Source organism: Artemia sp. Qi Xiang Cuo, chromosome 10 (genome assembly GCF_049724085.1).
Source record: "Artemia sp. Qi Xiang Cuo chromosome 10, ASM4972408v1, whole genome shotgun sequence".
Classification (NCBI taxonomy): Eukaryota; Metazoa; Arthropoda; class Branchiopoda; order Anostraca; family Artemiidae; genus Artemia; species Artemia sp. Qi Xiang Cuo.
Genome location: NC_142803.1, coordinates 58,605,879 through 58,632,182, shown reverse-complemented (window position 1 = coordinate 58,632,182; position 26,304 = coordinate 58,605,879). Strand labels below are relative to the sequence as shown.

Below are 26,304 nucleotides of genomic sequence, written 5' to 3'. Positions count from 1 at the left end.
AACTGATAAGATATCTATTTTAAGGAAAAACGTATCAGAATTAAACTAATTTGAAAACCAAACATAAGACTTCTAAAACCAGTAATTCAGCTATGTCGTAGCCTATAATGTCTATACTAAATTTCTAAGTTAAGATATTTCTTCACCTCCTAAAACAGAAAAATGTTTTTCAAACAGAAACATGACTTATTTTCAAACATGAAAACGGTGGAATGGCAAAAAAAAAATTAACACAAAATGCATATTCCAATCAGCTTTGTAAATCAATCATCACCACGCCTTTTTTCATATTTTGAACAAGTTGTTGCATAGACTTGGCAATATCTCTTGATACTTCTAGAACTTCTTCATGCCTTTTCTTATTATTTTCTTCCTTTTCTTTTGCTTGCTGAAGATTCAGGTCTTGCAATATTTTCTCCTCTTCACTGCACTTTTTTGAAAAGTTTTTTATCTCCATCACAATTTCACTCACAACTTCTTTTTTTGTTGCTGGTGTTTTCAACCAAACTTTTTCTATTTTTTTCTTGTTTGCAGTCTTCAAATCAAGTTTTGAAAATTTGAATTCTGTCTCTTGTTCACTTAGAATCTCATCTGAAGATTTTGGATCATCAATTCAATCTGAAACAAACTTTGGTCGATATGAATCCTTGTCTTTCTCAATGTCATAGACATCTTCAAAATGTGCTGGCTTTTTCTTAGAGTCAGCTCTTGTTTCTTTGGAATTTTTCTCAACTTTCAAATTAGTCTGCTTCAACAAATTGTACTGCTTTCTGCATCTCTCTGCAGATTCCTTGATAGATTCAGGCAAGCAGAACCCATTTTCCTTCATTTCTTTTGCTATGTCCATCCAAACATACACTTTTTTTTGTAACTTTATCCCTCAGTCGTGACTGGACACTGTCTCTTTTTACAATAGACAGAAGCAGCTCTCATGCTTTTTTGTCTGTGTTTGCTGCAGACTTAGTTCTACTACCAATCCAAATCATTTCTGCAGGAAGAGATGGTGGTTCTTTTGCCCCCAATTCTGCTGAGGGTGATTCTGCAGAAGCCAATTCGTTGGAACCTGATTCTGTGGATGAAAGCGGTTCAACCACCACAATAACTCCCTTGTCTGTCAAATAATCTCTCCAACTTTCTGGTAGTTCATTGTAGTACAGTGCCGTACAGCACCATCTGAAAATAAAATACGTTAGGAGCTGATTTACAATTACACCAGGTTACATACAAAGTAATCTGAAAGATTGATACTCACAAAAAAAGTGAGCAGATTTATATGCCTCAGAGTTTGAAAATGGAAACTGGTGCAAACCCAATCCCCCATAATGACTGTATATAATGACATCAAGGGTCCAAATGCAATTAAATAAAAAAAAACAAGTTTTTTTTAACTGAAAGTAAGGAGCGACATTAAAACTTAAAACGAACAGAAATTATTCCGTATATGAAAGGGGCTGTCCCCTCCTCAACGCCTTGCTCTTTACGCTAAAGTTTAACTCTTTCTCATAACTCTTTTTTTTAAAACAATTAAAAACTTTAGCGTAAAGAGCAAGGCGTTGAGGAGGGGACAGCCCCTTTCATATACAGAATAATTTCTGTTCTTTTTAAGTTTTAATGTCGCTCCTTACTTTCAGTTAAAAAAACTTGTTTTTTTTAATTTAATTTCTGATCGGTTTTTAGTTAATGCAGCTTTTATTTTTGCTTACCGTCACTGAATAAGTAAAACAAAATTTGCATATTAATTTTACTTTTCTTGAGCTAAATGGCTTTCCAATAAACCGAAACCAATACTATTCAGAAATACCAATACAGAAATTATTCTGTATATGAAAGGGGCTGTCCCCTCCTCAACGCCTCGCTCTTTACGCTAAATTTTCTTTACTGTTTAAAAAATAGAGTTGTGAGAAAGTCAAACTTTAACGTAAAGAGCGAGGCGTTGAGGAGGGACAGCCCCTTTCATATACGGAATAATTTCTGTTCGTTTTATGTTTTAACATCGTTACTTACTTTCAGTTAAAAAAACTTGTTTTTTTTATTTAATTTTTGAACGTTTTTGAATTAATACAGGCTTTGATTTTGGCTCACCGTATATTAATAATTGAAGCCAAATGGCCATATTAACTTTACTTTTTTTAGGTTAAATGGCTTTCTCAAAACTTGTTTAATTTTATTTACGAATGTTTTTATTAGCAATAAATATACGTAACTTACAAATTAACTTGCTTAACGAACTTCTATATTCATATACTCTTAATACGTATATTAGGGAATTCGCCCCCTAATCAATACCTTGCTCTTTAAGCTAAATTTTGAATTTTGTTCTTTAAAAATGACCCTTAATCACAAAGGCCGTTAATTAGAATAAATAGCTCTTATGAAAGTACTAAAACATCTTTGGCTTAAAGAGGGAGGTATTGACTAGGGGGTGAACCTAATCATATACGTAATATTTTCTGTTCGTTTTAAGTTGTGATGTTGCTCCTTACTTTCAGTTGAAAAACTTATTTTTTTTTATTTGATTTCTGGTCTTTTTTGTGAAGAATGCTGGGAAATCTGGCGCCCCCTTCATAGCAATGTCCCTTCCCCAATGAAAGTTCCTTCATGGAAAGATCCTCCCACATAGCCCCCAACCGACTCCCCTCCACCTCTACCAGAAAAAATCCCCCCTTGAAAACATCTCTTCGCGTCCAAATTACCAGAACCATATGTTAACATGGGGTAAATTTCATAACATGCAGCCCTCCCCCCGATGATTTCGTGCACTTAAGTCATCCACAAAGACACAATTATCTTATTTTTGATCAGGTTCAACAAAATGACTCTCTCAAAATTTTGATCGGGTGACTTTGGGGAAAAAATTTGCGTTAGAGGGGGCCTAGTTGCCCTCCATTGTTTTGTCACTTAAAAATAGCACTAGAACTTTTAATTTCCGTTCGAATGATCCCTATCATGAAATTCTATGACCAATAGGTCAATATGATTACCCTTGGGAAAAAAAACAAATAAACACGCATCCGTGATCTTTCTTCTGGCAAAAAATGCAAAATTCCACATTTTTGTAGATTAGAGCTTGAAACCTCTACAGTAGGGTTCTCTGATACGCTTAATATGATGGTGTGATTTTAATTAATGATATATCATTTTTATGGTTTAATTAACCCTTTTTTCTAAAATCATACAAATTTTATAAGTCGAGTAACATTTGATGGGTATCATTAAAATTAATAAAAGATATTTATTTTAAATCAGCAGTAGAATCTGATTCTTTTTATATATCTGTTGGTATCAAAAATCCGTTTTCTATAGTTTTGGTTACCATTGAGCCGGGTCACTCCTTACTTACAGTTCATTACCATGAACTGTTTGATATCATATATCAGATTTTCAACTTCTCAAAAAGCTAGCCCTCTCTTGGGAAATTATACTAATATAAGTTTTAATAGTGTGTAGGTTTTGACAATTAAAATCTACAGGTTCTGGAATGAGGTAAAAGAATAGCAGCATATCAGATACTTTTAAGTACCTGGCACCAGGAATGAATCCAGGAATAAAAAAAAAAACACTATCACCACTGTTTTTTTTTTTGTTCTAAGGCTACAAATGACAGTTCAATAGGGAAAATTCTTTTTATTAAACAATTAATCACAACAAAATAATTCCTGAATGTTTATACAGTGGCTGTCATCAGCAGGTTAACTAAAATAATACAAATATAACATTGATGTTTGTACAAAACAAAAATTAATTACACATTAATTGATGCTCTTATTTTATCCAAAGCAGTAAGCTATGCAAATATTTTTGGTTTCCTTGTTTCTGTAAAATTGACAAAATCTTTAGACAAAGGTTCATTATCAAGTAAACAATGGTCATTGATACTAAGTATGGTCTTTGTAAATATCGAAGTCTAATGTCCTGACATTGTAGGAAAAATTAAAGGGGCTAGGGAGAATCTAACAATTTGGGTATTTTTTATAATAGTGCATTAGGAAACCTATTATATGCAATACTGACAATAAACATAGAGCACAAAAATAAAAATAAAATGTTTTGCCAATTCCTAAATCAAAGTTCTACCATATAAAAAATAACTCAATAAGTCCCAAGGGTGACACATATTGGGCATATTGTTTATTCCAAATTTCAACTTCATTCATTGTTTTCAAACAAAAAGCTTTGTCTTTTTTTAATTCTTTTTTTATATATGCAATAAACCTTACATAAATCTTTGTCTAACTTAGGCAATGAAACTCTAGAGTTCAATAAGAGTTTCTCTGTAAAAAAAATAGGGCAATAAATTCCTGCTTCTGTAAAATTTTTTATTCTAACCAATCTTATTATATTAAACTTGCTGTTTTTTAAATTTAACTCTGAAGTAGAAATTTAGCCAATTTGGGCTTGTGATAGCCCATTAAAAAAAAAATCATATAACAAACTATCCCATGATATATAGGCCTATATGACTTTGTCATATTCATAAAAAGATTGGTGGGTAAATAAAAGTTCAAATAGGGATAAATTGTCATGGATAGGCAGTGTGGTCTAAAAAATTAGTGAATGTTTAATCATAAGTATATTTGACAATTACAGACAAAAAATTCAATTATTTTTATGAAAATAACATAAAAAAATTTATTTTTTTCCAGCAAATAGTTGTATTTGAAAACAATGTTCTTTGTTTTCACTTCAGACATAGTCCCATTTTGTTGTCTAATAAAAATTTAGCAATAGCCACTTGCATTTAAAGCTCTTTTCAAAAGGACAAAGCAATTATCTGTCTAGTTAATTTTGGCTGTTAAGTTACTATTCCTTAATCAAACTTAAATGATTTTTTTTTAATAAACATTTTTTCTTTCAAATCTCACCTTTTTACAACACTGGGAGGGGGATCATACAAGAAAGAGGATTATAAACTGACTCTTAATGTTTCAGAGCACATATGTTAAAACGGGGCTTTTTGTGCTTCTCAAACTCTCCACTCTAGAAATGGCACCAATATTACATATGGTGATCTCAATGGTGCCCTTTTCACTTCACTATTTCACTACTTATATGGGACTCTGGCTGTTTTTCAGATTTTCTGAAAAAGATGGTACTGGTGCATTATAAATAATATAGCGCTATAGATTGCACAAGGAAATACAAATGGAAACCAGTCAAATGGGTATTTGCAAGAGATAAGGGATTGCAAAGTGTGATTTCTTATCGTGTTTACAATATTTAAACTGTTGTTTTTGGGGTTTAGGGGGGGGGGAGGTACCTAGGTTATGTTAAGTATTTAATATATGTCATACTTTACCTGCCACCCCCACCCCTGATGTGCAAATATATAGCCCAAATTTGTTTCTAAACTATTATATTTTCATCCTATTTCATTTTATTTCATTAGCATTCACCAAACTTGACTTCTTTTGTGTGTTATATATAATGCACCAGTACCCAAAAAATTTCAGCCATAAACTTCTACTGGCCTATTTGACAAACCAATATAACAGATATCACACCTTAATCACCTTTATATGAAGAATTTTTTCACTAGACCATTTTTGTGGGGGTAAAGTAAAGTTAAGTCTTCAAGGACTTATATAAGGTTTTTTTCAAGTAACTTTAAAGTTTGTATTGTGTTTTGTTCTAAGAAGGAGTAATTCTGCATTGGTAATTCCTAGGCTACTAGAGTAGCTTAGCATTCTGTGAAAGAGTATTCAGACCCAGTAAAATTCTAGTTTAGCTACATTTTGCTATCTTGGAGAGGGGCTGGGTTATGAAAATGAAACTTTCAGTGATGAATCCATGGCCAAAAATATGCTCAGAGAAGTTATTACCAAGCTTCAATATTAACCCCCTCTAATTTCCAAGTCTTAGAAATTTGCCTACTTGACAGGTCCATTACCAATTGGAATTCTGACATAACAACATTTTCCCTTAATTTCCAGTTTTTGGTTTCTTTTTCTTTGGGTTGAGTCTTGAAAATGCAATCCTTGTTAATTAATTAGAATTTTAAGCCATAGGCTAACAATGTTTTTCTTTCTTCTAAATTTAGGAGATGTATTTGCAGATCTTTGAAACCTCATAAATTGGGTTTGAGCAAAGTTCTGAAGCTGAAAACACTTTTCTTGTACTTTATTTAAGCACAAGAACAATTTTACAAGGTTTCACTTTTGGTAAAATTCTAGTTTAACTACTTTTACTATCTTGGAAAGGGGTCAGGTTAGGAAAATTAAACTTTTAGGGATAGGTCTACAGACAAAAGCATGTTCCAGGATGGTATTCTGAAGTACCTATCCCCACTCCTTCTCCCTCTAGAAGGCAGTGACCTTTGATGATGTTTAAAAATCTTTTCATTATGAAAAGATGTTAAACGTTATGAGAAAACTGTTTTCAGCTTCACAACTTTGTTCACCCCAATTTATGAGGTTTCAAAGATCTGCAAATACATTTCCTAAATTTAGAAAAAAAAACCCACTGATTTAGCTTAAAATTCTACACACACAACAGGAATTGATTTTTCAGAACTAAAACCAGTGAAAAAAAATTGATAAATGAAAATTAAGGTAAAATGCTGTTTTGTCAAAAAATTTCAATAGTTCAAGTATTCACAGCCTACCTGTCAATTGGGCAAATTTCTAAGATTTAGAAATCAGAAGTGGGGTAACATGGAAGCTTGGCAATACCTTTCCAGAGCATATCTTTGGCCATGGATTCATTACTGTAAAATTGTTCTAGCCTAACTGCTTTCCAAGATAGCAAAAATAGCCTACCTTCCAAGGGCATACTTAAGTGTGTAGATCAATCCCTAAAAATTTCCTGTCCCTAACCTAGCCCCTTTCTAAGAAAGCAAAAGTAGCGAAACGAAAATTTTAGCAGCTTTTCTTGTATCTGGGGTGCAACTTTCCCCTTCTTTTCATTATTTACCATAGCCTAAAGCATTTACCTTTCAAAAGTTAATAACATCCTTCAAACATGACCTCACACTAACTCTATCATACAATAGCAGTTACAGAAAGTCAACTAAAGCAGACTAGTAGGAGTTCAAGGAGTGACCACATAGGAAAAAATACATGAAGTTGATTGTAGTTCAACTAAGGTTAACTAAAGTTCAAGGTCCAACTGCATATTAACATCCTGTATATAAAAATTATAAGCTTTCTAGCTAACCTGTAGTTTGGAAGAGGAACAGGCCCTTTTCATTTGTGCCAATGTATTTTTCTAAGACTAATGCTTCAATCTGTTTAAAAATTACGCCAGGAATGTGGTTTCCAACTTCACTTTCCACGATTCGTCTGGAATCGCTTTCCGAAAAAGCAGAAAGCGTTTCCAGTCGGTTTTCGCGACTACCGGCGAGTTATTCCTACCCGTCTTCATCCGTGAAAACACATGGAAAGTGATTCCAGATCGATTTTCCCAGTCGCGAAAACCGCCCTCTTATTTAACTTTTTCAATAAGGTCCGGAAAGTTTAGCCAATAGGAGAAGACTTGTGGAAAATTTCAATTCAGCTAAAATAAACTAATTAGATAGCCAGTCTTGAACTTTTTTCTCTAATCTGTGGAACATTGAAACAGAAGACTTGCTTATTTCACTAGTGTAAAATAAACCTTTAATACACAGTTCCTCACAAGGGGAACATAAGGACAGAATTGGTGTTGAAATTGCATTCAAGGAAAAAAGTTAAGTAATGTGTAAGGAATTGGGTCCTCATTTTTATCTGTGAGCCTTCTTTAGTAAATTTTAAAGTAAAAACAACATCTATCTTAAGACTAACTTATTAAATTGAAAAAGTTATCAAAAAATAATGTCAGATATATTCAAGAATGAACGTGTGAATAATTCAAATTAATTGCTTCAAAAAATTTCCATAGAGTCAGGAAGGTAAAATTCATGTGTGAGCGCGACGAACTTTACGGTATGTAACTTTGCGGAATACTTTATTAACTTTATTGACGCCGTGGGAGCCTTACCGCAATTTTCAAAAAATCATGACATGTCTATGTAAATGTGTAATTATTGTCATTTACCAAATTTTCTTATATTTATAAGTTGATTTTTATTAAGGGTCTCCTAGAAGGGTCGTGATTCATCCTGGTTGATAAAAAATTAGGTTATATGAAAACTTGGTGTAGAGTTGCAGCCAAGTGAAGTGTTGTTGGAACAAAGGCAGTCACGCACCCTGTTTGAATGAGTCATCCTTAGGTTTATGTGAGATTCTCAGTAAGATTCTGGAAAACTTTTATAAAACTAATAAAAACTTGGCCTAGGCTAGGCTATAGTGGAGGGGTTACATTGGGTAAAACCCCCCAGTGTTTGGCCAATACATAGTCTTTGACAAGTAGGCTATCCTGATCAAAATAGACTCATCATAAACATTTAAAACAGGTCTCAAATCATCAGCATAGTGTATAGGTTTAGGCATTTGGTATGGGATGTAAATTTGCAAGTGGCATAATAATTTATCTAGGATGAAAGTGAATACATCACATGATGCCTTTTTTTATGCTCTTTCATAATTCAATGATTGCTTTTGTTCCAAATTGTATCTTCAGCCCTTAAAGGGGCCCCAAGGTTATTTTATATGAATTATGAAAGAGCATAAAAAAAGCATCAAATGATGTTTTTACTTTCAGCCTAACTAGATTATATGGTCCACTGCAAAGTTACTATGAAATTTATCCATCCTCCTAATGTGCAAATATATACCCTGAATTGGAATAGACCCTGAATTGTTGACAGCAAAGTTCCAAATTGCTAAATTGAGCACTAATTTTGTTGACAGCATTTGAAAATTTAAAATGTTAGGAAAATAGTTTATGTTTGTGTTGCCCAATAAATGAGGTTAGAATTGTTATAAATAATTATTCTTGGAGTATACTATTCTTGAAGAACTTATTTATAAACTAGTGATATGTTTTTAACAACTTTTCAATAACTTAACTACTGTTGATAACTTCTTTGTGTGGTTATAAAAATGAAATACCTTTGGGGCCCCTTTAAGGGCTGAAGATGCATTTTGCAACAGAAGCAATTATTGAATTACAAAAGAGCATTAAATAAGACATCAAATTATTTTTTCACTTTCATCCTAGCTAAATTATTGTTCCACCTGCAAATTCACCATATTGGCTAATGACTAAGATTAGGCTGGTTTGTATTTGCTGGCAACATTGTTGATTTTTTTTTTTTTTTTTTTTTTTGTTAAAACAAAATTCAATGCCTATCATATAAGAATAATTTAATTGTTTTGGTGTTTCCTTTTAGATTTTTGATCCTTGGCCTATATTTAGGATCCTTAGGGATGGAGTGCATTTCCAAGCAAATTGTTTATTTTAGGCAATTTAGAAAAAGCATAAAAAACAGAATTGAGTAATGCTTTTACCTTGTCCCTAAGTCAGTTATAGAATCTTGTTGGCTATCCAATATATTTAGGCTATAAAAGTTTGTTTCTCAACATTTAAACTTTGACAAAAATTATCCCTTGCCTTACAACCTAGACTATTTAAAAACAATTTTTCTGATTAATTCCTTATTTTATGCTGTTTTCAAATATCTTCATCAGTTATTTACAATGCACCACACCTGCGTCTTTTCTTGTATCAGGTTTAGCCCTAGGAATGTTTAAGAATGTTTTAGTACTGCATTCCTGCTCTTTTGAAAGAAACATTGTAAAACTACAAAAACTTTAGAATATTATAGAATACTTTCTAATATTGGTATACTGATAAACCTTACCCATCAGCTACCCCTCCTTGTCAAAATACATACCCTGAATTTTAGAATTGTTCATAATATGTTGTAATGTTTAGTGTAACAATGTTTGTAAAGCTTACTGCATTTAGTATTGATATATAAATTCAACAGAAGATTCATTATATGGAAATTTCATTGCATATATACAGTTAAGGTTATATATTTAACTATTATGGGGAGGGGGTGAGTTTAATGATACACCTTAAGGAATGATAATAGTATTTTAGAATGTTGAAAGATAAGTAAAGTTTTATCAATACATTCATGAATCAAACATTTAACTACTTCCTGCAAGGCTCTATGGCCTAAAATTGTTGAATATTGCTGGATAAATACAACTTCGGAGATTCATATGGCCTTTGAGGGTAAACTTGAAAGTCAGACTCAAGTCTGATTTTACTTGAAATTAAGATGCTAGTCAACACTTACTCTCATTTAATACAAATGTTATAGAACAATGTTTATCATTTTTTCATCTATATAGAATCATCTTGAAAAGAAGATATCAAACGTTTGCTGCCAATAAAACAATCCAACATAATTTAAAAATCCAAATATACTTTCAATAAATCAGATACATATATAAGGTAATAATCATTAAAAACAAATGATGCACCCTAAAAAAAAATAAATGGTGTGTTCTCAAATTTATACCAAAAAAATTGTCTAGGAAATTATGATACTTAAAATAAACTTGTTGCACTCACAGGGAAAGCAAAAAAAGCTGACTGATGTAGAAATGGTCCAGAGCAAATGTAAAACAAAATCTTAATGCATTACTGGGGTCATTATTTAGGAGGTGGTAGTGTCAAATTTTCCACACTAATTTTTGATAAATTTATATAAGTGCAACTAAAAAATACACCATACTAAATTCTTACAACACCAAGAAGATCAAAATTATTCTGAATCTGAGGAAGATTTGGGATGTTTCCTTTTTCTTGTTAATTTAGATTCTTTTTGCTGACCAAAGGCTTGAAATACTCTTAAAATTGATTGCCTTGCTCTAACATTTGCTATAGGTCATTTTTCATTTTGTTAAGATTTTCTAAAATCTTACTAGCCCCCCCCCCCCACGCCCATCATTGCCCCAAACACATCCAAGCAAAATTTTGAGATAGCCATTTTGTTCAGCATAGTTGATTTCCAGATAGAAAATATGTTTTTGAGGAAATTATGTTCTGGCCCAAGGCCAGAACATAATTTGCACATTACTGAAAAAAATACAAATAAATGTGCATTGTCAGTTTAATATACATATACTGATATTTAGTAATCAAAATGTTAATATTATTTGATGTACTAACGTTATAAAAGTAACAACATTTATATTTTTTTCAGTAAAGTGCAAATTATGTTCTGGCCTTGGGAAGGCATAGGGGTTTTGAGCCCAACTTATGTTAATTTCTGCTCGTTTTGAGTTTGACTTGGTTAATTTATTGTAATTTCTGTTCGTGTTGGGTTTCATTTATTTATCGATGCTGATTTGTGGTAGTTTCATGCCTGGTAGATTACTTGATTTTTGCTCATTTTTTGTTTAATGGAGTTCTTTACTTTTCTTCGAAAAACTTATTTTGTGAAAGAAGTTTTTTAAATTAATACCATACAAGGATAAAACCTTTGTTAAAGCTCTTCTATCAACAGAATCAAACGCTTGCTCATAATCTATAAAAATGAGGACTAAAGGTGTTTGACAACTCAGGCACTTTTCAATTATTAATCTAAGAGTGAAAATTTGGTCAATGGTCAACACATCCTCTACCTTTTCTAAAACCACACTGTTCTTCTCTTAAAGCTCTGCCCACAGCATCTCTAAGACTATAAAGTATACGACAAAGTAATTTGCTACCTACACAGACTAGAGTAATGCCTCGATAATTGACAAACCCAATCTTATCCCTTTTCTTATAAAGTGGTTTATACTAAGTTTTTCATTAAATCGTTAAGTACTTCCACTTTATATTAGATGATAAACTACAGCACCTTTCCAACCCACTTTAAAAATAATATCCTCTTATTTGGGTTTCTACTTATCTCACCATGCACATTATTCTGGTTCTCAGTCCCCATCTTAGATTATTAGCAGCTCAGTGGCATGGGTATCATGGCTTTCGAGGTCACTCATTCTAGTTGAACTTTAATAATTCACATGGTCTTTGCTGGCTGCACTGGTTTTGGTGAGTGTGCAAGTGTAGCCTGAATGCAGAAGATGATGTCAAGTCCAAGACCTTTCAAGAGTTACATTACCTTTTATGAGTATTAGTATTGTGTAACCGACTATTTCTTGTCTGATGAAGTATTTTCATATCTCTAGATTTAGTGTACATTGGCCAGCAGATAAAATCAGGATTTGAGTAATTTGCTGTCACCCCAAAAGAATTATCATACCAACTATTAATAATATATTTTCTGCAGTGTGTTTTATTTAGTGATCAAGAAAGAAGACTAAAAAAAATAAGGAAAAAGTATTTAAAACAAATAAATGTAGGACAATAATAAACAAGGGTTTAATTCTGGATATGATGTCTTTAAAATAAAAAGGGGACCTAACATCCCTAGCCCTTGGTATTTCAATCTCACATACCCTGCCAAGTTTTATAAATTATTTTACATGAAATTCATAATTTACCCCTATAATTCTTATTTCTACATAAATACTTACACTTACCCAGTGATGGTACTGTGGAAAGATGTTTTACTTGAAAAAAGAAGAAAAGAGTGATCAATCCCTACTGCTGTACAGTTGGACAGCAGGCTTGTTACTTGTTCCTGTAAAAAAGACCCAGCAACAATAATGTCAATTCAATGTCTTATGCACCTGAAATGACTGGAGTATATTTATCCTTATCCCTTTTTAATTACTTTTACTATACTAATTTATTATTTACAGGTTGCAAATGGAACCCTATTCATAAACCCTATGCATTCAGTCAACAACAATGTGGGAAGGATTTTGCAAGAATAGCTGTTCAGGTCAACATTGAAGATGATACTGGCAGTTGGAACATTTAATGTTTTGTCCCCTTTTTTCTTTAATTTTATTTTCACATGAAGTAATGTATTTTGAATAAATTTGTATAGTAAATAATACAAATTAACCAACCCTTAGACAGATTATCTACCAGTTGCATTTAATTGGCAAAATCCAAATTTTGAAGCTTAAAACTGCAGCCTTAAACATGTATTTAAAAATATATTCTCAATAGAGCACAGGAGGTTGGGTGGGTAGATGAGAAAAGCTTCATAAAATAAGAAAATTACAGCACAGCCAATTCAAGAAAATTTGGGAGGGGGACAAGGACTTCCCTTCAGTTTTCTTTTTTGATTTAGATACTAAAAACATAATTTTTCAAAACCAATTCACATCTTTGCCCAAATTATATGAAGAACGTGAAAGAATTTTTTTTAGAAAAAATGGAAGGGTCACAGTCCAAAATGCCTTTGACCCAGTTAAATATTTTGTCTCCTTGTGTTAAAAATATTATCATCTCTTGAACTGATGTATATGCTCATCATTCCTTGATGACTTTATAAATATTATTTTGTAAACATAAGGGTAATTTATGAATCTTTTTTATTTGGTAGCCTAAAGGTGAAATATTATAATTTGTTAAGGAAAAGCTTTACACTTGCTTTTAATATTTCTCAGGGTTGGGTATTAATTTTTTTGGAGGCACTGCCATTCCTTCTGCCTCCAGGAACTGACAAAAGAGTCGTGGATATTTCAGCCTTATATTCTTATAGCAAAGTGACTCAGTTTTATCATAAATTAGTAACCAATGGTGTATTGTATGGATCTGATTTGTTAGAATCTTATGTATAGTACACAAACTTACCAGGCAACACCAGATGATTAACATTGTTTTGTATGGCTGTTTTACACTAAAAATACCTAATCTAAAAATCCCAATAAATTACTCAGGCCTAAATGGGAGCGAGGAAATAAGGACTATATTTTCAAAGACAGAAATAGTGCAGAGCAGCAGAGAAATAGTTTGTCTATCTTTTCAATTATGTTATTTTGAATTAATAAAAACTTATTTTTGAAAGTAAAACTGTGTGTATTAAAGAAAATGCAGCAAAACAGTGGTCTACCTCTCTTTGGAAACTGAGCTATCTTCATAAAAAAGAGGAATAAATTCTTCTCAGATACATAATTTCTTTAAAGATATCAACAAATCTCCTACAAAATTATCATAATCTTTAAGGAAATAAAAAATACAATAAAAGCTAAACTTTGGGAAATTTTCATCTTAAACTAAACTAACACTAAACATCTTAACCCCACAGAGAAATTCTATTTTTGAATCATTTTTCAATTTTTCTCCATTGTCTTTTTAAATCATGTAACAGCCTTGCTACATGCTGTTACATTTAATCTTACCCTTACATTAAATCATATACCATTATAGTAAACTTTAAGCCTTTCACACAATAAATATCAAACCCTGTTTATCTGTTTGAGCCTCAAGAATCTTTGGAAAAGTCTGGAAATTCAAACAGAGATGTAAGACAAAAACCAGAAATACATATTTATATATGGAGAACTTTTTCTAGGATTGGGCAGAATAGCTCATACTCTCTGAGGAAAAATGAGCAAAATAATATGCTTTTCTTTATCTCAGACCCCTCAGGAAAAATTCATCTCATACCTATGTGCACATATAAATTGTCAGTCTACGACTAATAATATATTAATAATGCGCTACCTTATGAAAAAAGGGAGGTCACAGAAGCCAAACAATTTTCAGCCAAATAACTTGAAGCAAATCTAGATAAGGATTCAGAATAAACAAAAATGAGGAAAATTTCAAGACTTCTCCACCTCTAAACAGTATGCTAGAAATACATATTCTCATTTAGTGTATGTTAGTCTCCTGCTTTATCTGTTATGGTCCCAGTTTTAATGGTGCATTGTAAAAAGAATAGATAAAGAAAATTTCCAACAGTGTTGGAAACTGTAACATAATATGAAATTAGGAAAAATCTTAATTTCCTAAATTATTGTGAGCTCTGGAGTTCACAAAGGTAATCCATATTAACAACCAAGGTAAATTTCATTAAAACTGCAGGAAGACTTTGCCTTATGCACACTCTGTCCTAGCACTCTTGAAAAAACAATATTCAGTAGGTCTCCCTATATTTTTGTGAGGTTGTAGAAGGCCCTTTCAGTGCAGTGCTTCATTTTGGAATGTGCATAGCATCACTAGGATACAGGAGTGCCATGCTGCTTCTGGAAGGGATGCAAAGGAGAGCTATAAAGGCAACAACAAAGATGAGAGACAAGCCTTATGATTAACAATTGAGAGAACTGAAATCATCTACACTGGTTTATTGACAACAAAGAGCTGATCTGCTTATGACATATAAGACCCCCCCCCCTCCCAATTCATTAGTCAAATTCCCAAAATGTTGGCACTGACAGGAGGGGACATTCAAAGAAGCTGTTCAATCCACCTGTCTAGACTCAACACCAACAACAATTTTTTTCTCCAGCCATGTAGTAAACCATTTAGTCTCTCAAATACAACAGTCTCAGCACCCAACAATGAAGCTTTCAAGAAGGTATTAGATCTCAAATAGAATTAGTGTTCCTTGGAAGTACCAGTGGGATGCTTTTGATGTTTAATCATTCACATCATTAAGTATAGAGCAATTCACAGATCAAGAAGGATCTTAATTTGCTCTGAAGTGGAAATTTAGGTAACTAATGTAAAGAAGAAAAAAATGCTTTCAGATTCTCATCTTTTGATTTATCAGTAACACTGTAAGATAAAGGTAACACAACTTCATCAGAACCCATCAGCATTTTAGATGGATGAGTGAATCAAACACTCAATTTTGCCACTCTTTTACCTTGCAATGTCAACTGGGCAATTTAGAATAAGTTCCAACTCCCTCACATCAATCAACTAACCCCCCCCTTCCTCCTCCCACAACAAAACCAAAATAGGGTACAAGCACCAGAAATGATAAATAAGGCTTCAACTGGTACTATTCCTTTTTAAAATGAACAGAGGTGGATTGAAATGCTTAACCCTGATACTTTACGATTCTATTTCAGAGAGGAGAACAAATTTGCTTACTATGAAAGGAAGGTAGATTTCAAATATATCTAGCTAAGATACGGATTTGTTTAGTAGAAGAGCATGTATTGAAACACCAGTAAATTGCACAGCATGAAATGATAAAAAGGCTTTTTATTCAGCCTTTTTATATAAAAATATATGAACCAAAATTTAGCAATAAATAGAGATACTGGAGATATTTCATTAAGCCCAATTTACGACAGTTTAATCTTGAAGGACTCAATCAATATTTTCACCCAAAAAAACTTAAGAGAACATATTTGCATATCTAATGAAAACCAAAATTGTAGACCAGCTAAAACTAGTGCAAGATGAAAGATCCTTGCCCAATCATATTGGTAAATCCATTTTCATTGATTCCTGCCTGATTTTTATTCAGTGTCTTTTCTGTCTTTGTATAGTAAACTTCGAATGGTTAGATTTTCGTTTTTTTTCTTTTTTTTTTAGCACTGAGGACGAGTTGGCGGAGGTCCTTGTCAAAATATTTGCTTATATTTTGTCATCTTCATGGTTCGCTGGCTGACAAAATCCTCGTTTTTTCACCCTTTTTTATTTTATTTTTCATTTTGTTACTTTCTCTCCTCTCTGAGTTTCATTTGTCATGTATAGCCAGTGTGGTCTAAGAATGTATTTAGGCAAATTTCCGGACCCTCTAGTGGGAGGAGTGGAGGTAGGTACTTCAAAATACCATCCAAGGACGTACCTTAGCCTGTAGATCCATCCAACTTTTATAATTCTACTTTAGCTACTTTTGGCTATCTTGGAAAGGGGTTAGGTTAGGAAAATGAAACTTCCAGGGATGGGTCTACAGGCTAAAATGTGCCCTGGGAAGGTATTTTGAAGTACCTTCCTCTACTCCTCCCTCTAGAGGGTCCTGACCTTTGATGACCTTTAAAAATCTGTGTGTTATAAAAGTGAAACCTTGCAAAATAGATCTTCTGCCTAAATGAAGTACAACACAATTTTTTTAGCTTCACAACTTTGCTCAATCCCAAGTTATAAGGTTTTAAAGTTATGCAAATACGTTTCCTAAATTTTGAAAAAAAACCATTGATATGGCTTAAAATTCTACTCAAATAACAAAAATTGCATTTTCAGAACTATAGTCAGAGAAAAAGAAACTGATAACTAAAAATTAAGGTAAAATGTTGTTTTGTATAAAGTTCAATAGGTATAGACCTGTCATGTAGGCAAATTTCAGGACCCTCTAGAGGGAGAAGGAGTGAAGGTAGGTACTTCAAAATACCATCCTGGGACATACTTCAGCCTGTAGATCCATCCTTCAAAGTTTCATTTTCCTAACCTAACCCCTTTCCTAGATAGCCAAAAGTAGCTAAAGTAAAATTTTACTCCAGCATTTTATTGGAGGGGGGGGACAAAAAGGTCCATATTCAAAGAGTCAAGGGACATGGGCTATATTATATTATCTCCAATTTGGTTTTCATCCTGAAGAAAAATTAATGATAAAATTCTAGCTTAGCTGCTTGTTGCTATCTTGGAAAGGGGTTTGGTAAATGAAACATTCAGTAATGAATCCAGGGCCAAAAACACAATCTGGGAAGGTATTACTAAGCTTCCATGTTAACCCTCTTCTGATTTCCAAGTCTTAGAAATTTGCTTACTTGACAGGTTATACCTATTGAAATTTTGACAAAACAGCATATAACCTTATTTCAGTCATCAGTTTCTTTTTCTGTGGTTTTAATTCTGAAAATGCAATTCCTATTATTTGAGTAGAATTTTAAGCCATATCAAGTGGTTTTTTTTCCAAATTTAGGAAACTTATTTGCAGATCTTTGAAACCTCATGAATTTGGATCGAGAAAAGTGGTGAAGCTGAAAATAGTTTTCTTGTTCTTAATTAAAGCAGAAGATCTGTTTTGCAAGGTTTCAGTGTCAGAAAACACAGATTTGGAAAGGTCATCAAAGGTCATTGCTCTCTAGAGGGAGGAGTGGAGGTGGGTACTTCAAAATACCTTCCAATGACATACTTTAGTCTATAGACATGTCCCTGAGGTAAAATGTTGTTTTGTTGAAATTTCAATAGACCTGTCAAGCAGGCAGAATTCTAAGACTTAGAAATCATAAGAGGGTTTATGTGGAAGCTTGGCAATACCTTCCCAAAGTATGGTTTTGGCCCTGGATTCATAACCCAAAGTTTTATTTTCCTAACCTAACCCCTTTCCAAGATAGCAAAATGTGTAAAAAATTTACTTACATTTCTGTCAGTTAGCAGTGTAAAACCTGTTAGAAAACTGAATGATAATTCTCCCCTTGAATGTTCCTGAAAAGGAATGGAAGGTTTAGCCTTAAGAAACAATGGTAGATTTGCCTCCTCCCTATAATGCCAAGCCTTAACAATGCTAATACCAATTTCATGTCATGTATCATAAAGCAATTAATGTTTACATTTCACAGCAATTATGAACTCCAGTATTTTTACTAGGGAGGGGGGACAAGAGGGGTCTATATCCAGATAGTCAAAGGCCATGGGATATATAATATTTTTTCTCCACATTATTGGGGGGTGAATGCCCCCCCCCCAAACAATACCCCTGATTATGGATTAACTTTTTGCTTTTCAGAATAGAATGATCCAGAGCTACTTGTTTTGCTTTACACCTCTATTTAACTTTGATAGTAAATTCACTTTGAAGCCTCTTTACAAGAGTAAAGAGTATTCTTGATTATAGGCCATCTTTGTCACTTTCAACTCAATCAAAGGAAGAAATTAAAATCCTCCGAAATTTAAAAAAAGACAAAAACACAGTGATTACGAAAGCGGACAAGGGAAACACAGTTGTAATTATGAATTCTGCAGATTATGAATTAAAAGTTAACACCCTTTTAATGGATAAAAATTTTTACAAAGAAATATAATTTGATCCCATGGAAAAATACACACAGAAGTTGAGAAATGAACTAGGAATTTTAAAAGATACTAGACTAATTACCCCTCAAATGTACAAAAAATTTTATCCCAAAGGTTGTTCAGCCTCTAAGTTTTATGGTCTGCCTAAAATCCATATAAATGATATTCTGTTACATCCAATTGTAGCATGTTATAGGTTTCCAGCTACGAGCATAGGAAGCTTCTTAACCACAATTTTTAAGCCTCTTTTATGCCCACACAAATCCTATATTAAAAACTCCATAGATCTTGTTGAAAAGTCAAAAAATCAAAGTAAAACAGAACATACCGTCTTAGCTAGTTTTGATTCAGTTTCTATGTACACTTTATGCGATGTCCATAAATTTGAGCAGGCTATACAAAGAAAACTGGAGGATAATTTAGCTTGGTCGAATTAGAAAACTTTGGAAATTGATACAATCATGACCCTTGTTCGTCTTTTCAACAAGTTCTCCTCGTATTTTAAATTCCGAAAAAAAATTTTTCTTCAAATAATGGGTTTATCCATGAGCGCTGTCTTGTCTCCTTATTTGGAAAATTTATACATGGATTTCGTAGAACAGTCCGCTTTGAATAGTTTCCACTTAAAACCCTCTATCTGCTTTCGTTTCGTTGATGATATCCTTTCTGTTTGGGAACATTGACAAGACTCTCTAAAAGATTTTTTGGCACATTTGAATTCTTTTGATTCGAATCTCCAGTTCACAATGGAACTCGAAGATTCAGGTAAGCTGCCTTTCTTGGATGTTTTGATTATAAAAACTAATCCCAGTCTTGAATTTTCTATATATAGAAAGCCGACTCATAATGATCGATATCTACATTTCTCTTCCCATCACCCTCCTTCTGTGAAAAGAGGGGTAATAATCTTTTTAGTCGACAGAGTTTTAAAAATTAGTTCCCGTAATCATATAAATTTTTAACTAAATTATGTCAAGGATATTTTTTTCTGCAATGGTTACCCAATCGAAATCATTTAAAATATAATAGTTACACGATTTAAAAAGATAAAAGAACAAAATAGGGAGCTTGTACTCCTTAATTCAGCTACAACGACAATGGAGAAAACACTACTCATCACTTTACCATACGTCCTGAAACTTAGTGATAGTCATGGAAAAATTTTAAGAAAACATAATCTCTCTGTTTCTTTCAAAATCGAAAAAACAGTTGAACACTTTCTCAACTCAGGAAAGGATAAACCTGACCCGGCAATCGGGAGCGGTGTCTACAGAATACCCTGTTTTTGTCGAAAGTTTTAAATTGGAAGGGCGCATCAACAACTAGGTGAACGTTTGCATGAGTACAAAATTTCAACAGATAAGTCCCTGATATTAAAAAATAACAGTGACAACTTTGATTCTGCATTGGCTTCGCATATTTTCGTAAATCCAACCCATCTAGTTCTTTTTGACGAGGCAACCTTAATATCAACTGTAAATGGCGTACCACAAACTTTTAAAGAGGTAATTGAGATAAAAAAAAATATATGAACCAAAATTTAGCAATAAATAGAGATACTGGAGATATTTCATTAAGCCCAATTTACGACAGTTTAATCTTGAAGGACTCAATCAATATTTTCACCCGAAAAAACTTAAGAGAACCTATTTGCATATCTAATGAAAACAGAAATTGTAGACCAGCTAAAACTATTGCAAGACGAAAGATCCTTGCCTAATCATCTTGGTAAATCCATTTTCATTGATTCCTGCCTGGTTTTTTATTCAGTGTCTGTTCTGTCTTTGTATAGTAAACTTCGAAAGTTTAGATTTTCGTTTTTTTTCTTTTTAGTTTAGCACTGACGACGACTTAGCGGAGGTCCTTGTCAAAATATTTGCTTATATTTTGTCATCTTCATGTCTCGCTGGCTGACAAAATCCTCGTTTTTTCACCCTTTTTGATTCTATTTTTCATTTTGTTGCTTTCTCTCCTGTCTGAGTTTCATTTGATATTTGCCTACCAAATTTTATTTGTGAACGGTTGTTGCCTAGACATTGGATTCTGGCTAGATACGGGATTCTAGCTAGACGTGCTTGTGACCGCTGCTTTATCCCCCTTTGTTACTGTTTCTAAATGTAAAAAAACTGCTATTACAACTAAATCCTGAGACATGTCAATACAACTGGAACTTTTAGATTCCTGAATTTATACTCTCTCAGCATGATAGTTGTCACCCAGACAACACCCCTCCAATTCTGATTGAGTAAATTTTTAGCAGTTCATATTATTGACTTGCATATAAGGAAAACATAATACACAGTGCCTTTTTTAGGCTCTTTCCAAAAATAACAATAATTTTTTTGGAAATAAATTTTACCCGCCCCTATATATACCAATTCAGGGTATATATTTGCAGATTAGGGTGGTGGGGGTCAAGTTTATTTCTGATACAAGTGAGAGGTAAGTTTACAATTCACCTCTACCTCCCCCCGAATGTGCAAATATATACCTGAATTGGTAATATATAGAGGCTGGGGTAAAATTCATTTCTGACAAAAATATTTGTTAAGAGCATAAAAAAGGCAGTAAATATTTACCAAATCAAAATAATTAATTTACAAATTAAGCGAATATACCACTTGATGCCTTTTTTATGCTCTTTACAAATATAATAATCATTTTTGTTGGAAATTAATTTTAGTCCCCACCCCTATATATACCAATTCAGGATATATATTTGCACATTAGAGGGGGGGGGGGAAAGTTTAAACTTACCTCCCATTTATATCAGAAATAAAATTTACCCCCACTCCCCTAATGTGCAAATATATACCCTGAATTGTATAAATAAGGTTGGGGTAAAATTCATTCCCAACAAAAATGATTATTATATTTGTAAAAAGCATAAAAAAGGCATCAAGTGGTATATCCACTTTATTTGTAACTCAATAATATGATTTGGTAAATATTTACCAAAAAGGCATCAAGTAGTATGTTCACTTTATTTGTAATTCAATAATATGAACTGCTAAAAATTTACCTCTGATTGTCTATCAGACAAATAATGGGTAGGCCTATATAGGGTAAAGGCACCGATGATTCGACAGTGCAATTTCGGAACCACTGTCGAAATTGTCCTTCAAAACGGGATAGCTCTGCTTAGCCGTGACTTAGAGCGCCATCTCTTGGAGCCGTCGTTATATACGACGGTGCGAAACGTGGACACTATATCCGGTACACCCAGATAAGAAACGAACATTCAATTCGTTCAGTTTCCTGTTTTCGACACGAAAGGAGCTCCCGACAATTTTTCAGGTATGTAATGTTCAAACTGTCATTACTTGGTTATTTATTACAAGAAAAAGTTGGGATAAGCGCCAATGTGTCGAGATACATCTGATCTTCTCTGAAATGTAGCCACATTAGCTTTTTATTGATAAAATTAAATGAAAATGGTGACGGAAATTGCATTGTCGAAACTAGGTTCCAAGTGTCGAAGATTCTTTTTCGATGTAGTGGAAAACCAGGCGGACTAAAAATGTTCCTTCAGCCGCATTCAAGCGTAAATATCGGCTTCTATCAAGGGATTTATTTCTTTGGCGAATATCTCGTAGTAACCTTGTCGAAATTCTGGACAGACAGAAACAGGCCCTGTCGAAATATAGGTGACTTTGTCGAAACTTCACTGAACATGTAAAACATATGAGAAATAATAGGTGTCGAAATTCCAGGATCCACTGACGAAACCATAGGCACCATAGCTGTCGAATTTACGGGTGCTTCCTGCGCAACGAGAGATTTTGATGATTATTATTTCTAATAATATTTCAGATGAAAGAACATTTAAACAAAAGGTTTTTTTTTAAACTTTGAAGTTTTATTTACAGACACTGGATTTTTCCATCATCTGAGGAACTGCCACTTGGCCTCATACCATGCAGGGGCGTAAATTGCTATGGGGCAGGGTGGGCAGATGCCCCCCCCCAGAACTCGTTTTGTCCCCCCCCCCTCCCCAGACCTGATTTTGCCCCCCCCTAGATTTTTTTAGATTATACCCTTATTTATCCTTCATCCGAATAAAAAATACAAATTTTATCGAATACAAAATCTTATCGAAATGACGCGTAGGCCTGTTTTTGACAAAACTAAGAATCTGCATATGAAAATAATATCTACTAAATCAAATATAATGACAGTAAACTTCTTAAATATCTTTAAATCCAATCCCGTTTTCCTAGACCCTATCGCTTCCGAAATGCTAGAGAAACAATTTTGTTATACTAAATTTGTTATACTAAATACTATTTGTATTTAACAATGTATATTAAAATTTGTTGTACCGATTTTGTTATACCAAATACTACATACTTGAAACGATTTTGTTAGTTTTATTACTTCTACTTTTTGCATAGTCTTTTATACTTTTATACATTAAATGAAGTTGAAGAAAAACAAAGAAAGCAAGAATATACATGTCAAATACACCAGCTTCCGCCCACAAATATTTCCCAAGTATCCAGACAGGTGTCCAATTGGGTCCTGACTTGTGTCAAAAACAGGTAACTTTTTTGTTGTGTTAAATTTGTAGGTGAAAATACTCTTCGGAAAATTGGAGTTTTGTACCCTTTCCAGACAAAACTTCAAACTTCTCATCAAACAGTTAGATTCCTAGATGTTTTTCCTACATACTGAAACCCTTTTCAAACCGAAAGTCTTTTAATTTAAAAGAACACCTACCTATAGTATGGCTCGGGCAACAGCTATAATTCAAGACTAGCAGTGATTCTTCCATAATAACTAGTTTTTCTGTATCGTCTTGCAATATTAATTATCAGTGACATCAATAGAAGGAAATATTACAAGTTGGTGAACACGAGATTACCCTAAAAGCACTAAATAACACGTTATGAGAGCTACTCTTGAAGTGACTTGTAACATCATTTGACTGAATCGTCACGCAAGAAAGAGCGTAACGCCTTTCGCAAAACCAAACCTGTATAAACACAAGGTCATATCCATGGAGGGAAGGAGTTCGGGGTTCGTAATTAGTCTTAATTTAGACTTCTAGAGTAGAAAAACTGGTTTTTTACAAAAACTGTCGAATCATCGGTTCGACACCCGATACGGGTGTCGAATTGGGTTCCGACTTGCGTCGAAAGCAGGTAACTTTTTTGTTGTGTCGAATTTGTAGGTGAAAATGCTCTAATTTCGGAAAATTGGAGTTGTGTACCCTTTCCAGACAAAACTTCAAATTTCTCATCAAACAGTTAGATTCCTAGATAATTTTCCTACATACTGAAACCCTTTTCAAACCAAAAGGCTTTAAATTAAGACTTCTAGAGTAGAAAAACCGGTTTTTTACAAAAACTGTCGAATCATTGGTACCTTTACCCTACAATAGGCCTACAAAAAGAAAACAATAAGACCAAAACATTCTTCCTTTGTAAAATGTAATACAATTTATTGATTACATTACTATAGTTTTCTTCATATTTATCTACATCTTAAAAAATATTTATTAAAACAATTTCTTTGAAATCCCTATATAGTCCAGGACCATATCTGGAACCATTAGGAGGGGGATGCATTGTCTGCACAGCATAGACCTAAACAAACTTATCAGGCAATACCAGGTAGATAGCCCTTTAAACCACTGGTATTACCATCCCAAGGTCAAATTTCAGTCTACACTACTTTTTATAGGTCATTTGACTCATTGGTCAATATCTACCAAATCGTATTATTGAGTTAGAAATAAGGTGAATACACCATTCGATGCCTTTTTTATGCTGATTACGAATATAATAAGCCTTTCTATCGGAAATGAATTTCAGCCTCCCCCCTATATAGGCTATACCTTACCTAACCTAACCCTGAATTGGCATATATAGGGGGGCGGGGGCTGAAATTCATTTCCGATAGAAATTCTTATTATATTCGTTCGTCATTATATTATTATATTCGTCATCAGCATAAAAAAGGCATCGAATGGTGTATTCACTTTATTCCTAACTCAATAATATGATTTGGTAGATATTGACCGACTCATTTACAAGTCAATCAAGCTTTTTATAGCCTTTAATATAGCATTTTCTAAAATAACTCACCAAACAGCCTAAATTTATTTGAATTACAATCAAGACGGGTGGCCCACTGTCTTTTCGGTTTATGCCCAGACTGCATTGGGGTTGGCACTGATCGGGCGGCCTCGTCATCTCTCGCTTTCTTTGATGGAGGTGGGGTACATTCTTCGCTATTTGCGGTACCCATAGCTCTCTTTACAGCTGGAGGGGCAGAAAATTCTTCATAATTTGCCTTAAAAAGAAGAGAAAAAATTAGTATCAAAATAATTTGCCCCTTTTTTTACAGAAAGAAAGTTAGTATCGTCATCCATATAATTTTGTTTAAAAATCATTTATCTCATTTCAGTAAAGCAAAAAATAAAAGTTTCGCGAAAAATATATTAGGCTTTGAAATCAAAAGGTTTTATTAGACAATCAGTAGTCTATAGCCATAGGATAGAAATTATTGTTTCTATTTCTACCATTTATAAAAATATTAAATGTTCCAGTCTATAGGCTTTAAATTAGATCGTTAACCCAGCGGCCTATAGACCTAAATTTGCAAACATAGGTTAAAATGCTATTCAATTTACACATAATATAAGCTTCATGCAACTCTTAAAGACCCTTCTAGCCCTGCACAATTTGTTTTCATTTTACACTGATGACGATAGAATTGAGGCATTGCCCCTCTCCCCCCCTTTACATAATGTCCTAAATATATTGTTAGACCCTAATTTGAAAATAATCCATTTCACTTCTCCAAAATAGCGCTTTGCGTCTGCGCCTAATTATTGCAATTGCCTCAAAGTGTTTTTAATTTTGGTGGAAGAATAGTTCCTTTTGGCTTGACCGCCTCGTTCGTAAACACAAATGGAAAAGGGTGATAGCTAATTTTAACCTGGAGTAGAGCATTATGTCAAAACCAGAGCGGGTTAATAACAACAGTGATGGAAGTCAATGGTCGCTTTTAGCTAGGATATAGAACACTTAAAATTGCATAAATTTAACGAAAGAATAATTATTTCTTTTTGCGAGAATTTGGTTGTAAAAACAATGATGGGGGGGGGGTTAGGTTTTGAGGGTAAAAGAACACCTTTTATGTTTTCTATCGAGTATAAAGATTGTAGTGGTGTTTGTATTGTATGGTGGGGGGGATTTACCTGAATATACTGGAGGGTGACCACGGAAAATAATTTTATTTTGAAAATAAAAACGGAACTTACATGGTAAATTGAGGTTGCCAATGCTTCTAATTCATCAAATTTATCCATTGTTATATCAACTATGTCAAAATACTTTCTGATAATTTAATCACATTGCATGTCCGTTACATACGAAATCTCAGGTTCAAATTGTTATGTAAACAAGCCCTCTGATTGGCTGAGAAGGAAACACGTGATCTAACGGTTTCCTGGAAACTCATAACATTTGCCTCGAGCAACAACAACAAATACTATTTCTGGATCATAACATTCTTCCCTAGCATACAACAACAACAAATACTATTTCCTGACATCATAACATTCTTCCCTAGCGGGCACTTGGCCAAAAACAACAACAA

At 33.4% G+C, this 26,304-nt stretch overlaps 2 long non-coding RNA genes across 2 annotated transcripts in view; one reads left to right on the top strand and one right to left on the bottom strand.

Annotated features, from left to right (window-relative positions):
- Window positions 1–24,913, bottom strand: LOC148947954 (uncharacterized). Its single transcript, XR_016142317.1, has 3 exons — window positions 24,786–24,913; window positions 18,043–18,108; window positions 1–1,173 (listed from the first exon to the last, which is right to left on the bottom strand). It is a non-coding gene; the product is annotated as an uncharacterized LOC148947954 (long non-coding RNA).
- LOC148947945 (uncharacterized) overlaps window positions 19,410–26,304 on the top strand; it is a 435,585-nt gene continuing 428,690 nt past the window's right edge. The window contains exon 1 of the long non-coding RNA XR_016142315.1: window positions 19,410–19,461. This is a non-coding gene — a long non-coding RNA (uncharacterized LOC148947945). The remainder of the gene's footprint in view (window positions 19,462–26,304) is intronic.